Consider the following 4200-nt stretch of genomic DNA (forward strand, 5'->3'; position numbering starts at 1 on the left):
TTGGTCTGTTGATATCCCTTTAGTGGTGTGGGGGCTGTGCTTTGGCAAAGTGGGTGGGGTTATATCCTGCCTGGTTAGCCGTGTCCGGGGGTATCGTGGGACAGAGCCACAGTGTCCCCCGAACCACCCCTGTCTCGGTCTCCAGTATCTATGCTGCAATCATCTATGTGCCGGGGGGCTAGGGTCAGTCTATTATATACGGTGTAATTCTCCCATCTTATCTGGTGTCCTTTGTGAATTTAAGTATGATCCCTCTAATTCTCTTTCTCTCCCTCTCTCCCTCTCCTCCCGGAGGACCTGAGCCCTAGGATCATGCCTCAGGACTACCTGGCCTGATGCCTCCTGGCTGCCCCCAGTCCACCTGGTCGTGCAGCTGCTCCAGTTCAACTGTTCTGCCTGCGGCTAGAGAACCCTGACCTGTTCCGCGGACGTACTACCTTGTCCCAGACCTGCGGTTTTCAAACTCTCTCTCTCTCTCTCTCTACCACACCTGTTGTCTCAACCTCTGAAAGCTTGGCTATGAAAAGCCAACTGACATTTACTCCTGAGGTACTGACATGCTGCACCCTCTACAACCACTGCTTATTATTTGACCCTACTGGTCATCTATGAACGTTTGAACATCTTGAATAACAATCTGGCCTTAAATGGCCATGTAGTCTTGTAATCTCCACCTGGCACAGCCAGAAGAGGCCTGGCCCCCCTCAGAGCCTGGTTCCTCTCTAGGTTTCTTCCTAGTTTCTGGCCTTTCTAGGGAGATTTCCACCTTGCTTCTACATCTGCATTGCTTGCTGTTTGGGGTTTTAGACTGGGTTTCTGTATGGCACTTTGTGACATCTGCTGATGTAAAAAGGGATTTATAAATACATTTCATTGCTACTACTCTTAAACCTTTGGATGCGATCTACCATAATGCTCTTCGTTTTAATACAGGCTACAGTTTTGATACTCATCACTGCATCCTATATCAAAAGGTTGGCTGGACTTTGCTAAAGACCTGTCGATCTCTACAGACCCTACTTCATAAACCTCCGTCTTATTTAACTTTGATGTTGAAGTATAGACACCTGAGTTGGCTAACCCATTCACAGGATTGGTTATCTCTTGAGGTTCCTAGGGTCTCCACCGAGCTAGGTAAATCTGATTTTATTTTTAGCGCACCGTATTTCTGGAACTATCACGCCCTGATCTGTTTCACCTGTCCTTGTGCTTGTCTCCACCTCCCTCCAGGTGTCGCCCCTCTTCCCCATTATCCCCTGGGTATTTATACTTGTGTTTTCTGTCTGTCTGTGCCAGTTCGTCTTGTTTGTTCAAGCCTACCAGCGTTTTGTCTCAGCTCCTGTTTGTCCCTAGTCTCTCTTTTTCTCGTCCTCCTGGTTTTTGACCTTTGCCTGACCTGACCCTGAGCCTGCCTGCCATCCTGTACCTTGGACTCTACTCTGGATTATCGACCCCTGCCTGCCTTGACCTGTCATTTGCCTGCCCCTGTGTTTACAATAAACATTGTTACTTCACACAGTCTGCACTTGGGTCTTAACTTGATTCAAAATACAGTATATTCATCTTGATGTTCTGGTGCAGTTCGGGCAATTTAAAGTATTGATTGGGGACTTATTTACAGAGGATGGCATAATCTAACTCACCAACAGTAACTCTTAAACTGTTCAAGCTTGATACACCAAACCAACTTTCACATGTTAGGGCTATCCTGACTTCAAATTCTTTTAAACTTTTATCAACTTAAACTATATTAATTAGGATAAAATAACCCACCAACAGCAACTCTTGAACCGTTGAAGCTAGAGACACCAAACCAACTTTCACATGTTCAGGCTATTCTAAGAAGTTAAAATTCCTTAAAACGTTTATAAACTATAACTATATAAATTAGCATAAATTAGCATACAATAACCTACCAACAGTAACTCTTGAACCGTCCAAGCTAGAGACACCAAAACAACTTCACATGTTCCAGCTATCATATCCACTGACACAAAAACACTTTTCAAGAGCTGAAGCAAGTCACCAAATTTTTCTTCATGCAAAATTAACATCTAGTTTGCAAATGCTATTGAATACACTGCAGAGGGATATAACACAATGCAGAATCAATGACTTCGCTTATTTTGATAAACAACATGAAATAACTTGTCTGATTCAATAAGAAAGCTAAAGTTATATATGTGTTTTTTGGTTGTTGAGTCAATTAGAGTTAGACCATGCCAATTATAAGTTTATCTTAAAAAAATAGATAATAATAATAATAATAATAATATACAGTTGAAGTCGGAAGTTTACATACACCTTAGCCAAATACATTTAAACTCAGTTTTTTTTTTACAATTCCTGACATTTAATCATACTAAAAATTCCCTTTCTTAGGTCAGTTAGGATCACAACTTTATTTTAAGAATGTGAAATGTCAGAATAATAGTAGGGAGAATGATTTATTCCAGCTTCAATTTCTTTCATCACATTCCTAGTGGGTCAGAAGTTTACACGCACTCAATTAATATTTGGTAGCATTGCCTTTAAATTGTTTAACTTGGGTCAAACGTTTCGGGTAGCCTTCCACAACCTTCCCACAATAATTTTGGTGAATTTGGGCCCATTCCTCCTCCCATTCCACTCCTCAGTGTAACTGAGTCAGGTTTGTAGGCCTCCTTGCTCGCACACGCTTTTTCTGTTCTTCCCACACATTTTCTATAGGATTGAGGTCAGGGCTTGTGATGGCCACTCCAATACCTTGACTTTGTTGCCCTTAAGCCATTTTGCCACAACTTTGGAAGTATGCTTGGGGTCAATGTCCATTTGGAAGAACCATTTGCGACCAAGCTTTAACTTCCTGACTGATGTCTTGAGATGTTGCTTCAATATATCCACATAATTTTCCTGCCTCATGATGCAATCTATTTTGTGAAGTGCACCAGTCCCTCCTGCAGCAAAGGACCCCCACAACATGATGCTGCCACCCCTGTGCTTCACGGTTGGGATGGTGTTCTTCGGCTTGCAAGCCTCCCCCTTTTTCCTCCAAACATAACAATGGTCATTTTGGCCAAACAGTTCTATATTTGTTGCATCAGACCAGACGACATTTCTCCAAAAAGTACGATCTTTGTCCCCATGTGCAGTTGCAAACCGTAGTCTGGCTTTTTTATTGCAGTTTTGGAGCAGTGGCTTCTTCCTTGCTGAGCGGCCTTTCAGGTTCTGTCGATATAGGACTCGTTTTACTGTGGATATAGATACTTTTGTACCTGTTTCCTCCAGCATCTTCACAAGGTCCTTTGCTGTTGTTCTGGGATTGATTTGCACTTTTCGCTCCAAAGTACGTTAATCTCTAGGAGACAGAACACGTCTCCTTCCTGAGCAGTATGATGGCTGCGTGGTCCCATGGTGTTTATACTTGCGTACTATTGTTTGTACAGATGAACGTGGTACCTTCAGGCGTTTGGAAATTGCTCCCAAGGATGAACCAAACTTGTGGAGGTCTACAATTTCTTTTCTGAGATCTTGGCTGATTTCTTTTGATTTTCCCATGATGCCAAGTAAAGAGGCACTGAGTTTGAAGGTATACCTTGAAATGCATCGACAGGTACACCTCCAGTTGACTCAAATTATGTCAATTAGCCTAACAGAAGCTTCTAAAGCCATGACATACTTTTCTGGAATTTTCCAAGTTGTTTAAAGGCACAGTCAACTTAGTGTATGTTAACTTCTGACCCGCTGGAATTGTGATACAGTGAATTATAAGTGAAATTATCTGTCTGTAAACATTCGTTGGAAAAATTACTTGTGTCATGCACAAAGTAGATGTCCTAACCGACTTGCCAAAACTAGTTTGTTAAAAAGAAATTTGTGGAGTGGTTGAAAAACGAGTTCTAATGACTCCAACTTAAGTGTATGTAAACTTCCGACTTAAACTGTATATATATATATATATATATATATTATATATATATATATATATGTGTGCGTGTGTGTGTGTTATTTCAGAGTATTTAGGCAAGTTAACTGGCTAACTGTTCAATTGCATAGCTGGGATGCACATTGCTCAGTTTATAGACAAGCCAGCTCAACTTCAGGGCGGGCTTTCGCGCGTGAGGAGCAGCGGGTGAGAGTGGAGGAGAGGGATAAAGCAGAGCGCGCTGCCAGAAAAATGTGGGGCTCGTCCTTAAACCTGACGTCAGCAGGCACGAGCTT

The sequence above is a fragment of the Salvelinus alpinus genome, chromosome 29, assembly GCF_045679555.1.
Source record: "Salvelinus alpinus chromosome 29, SLU_Salpinus.1, whole genome shotgun sequence".
In the NCBI taxonomy this organism is placed as follows: Eukaryota; Metazoa; Chordata; class Actinopteri; order Salmoniformes; family Salmonidae; genus Salvelinus; species Salvelinus alpinus.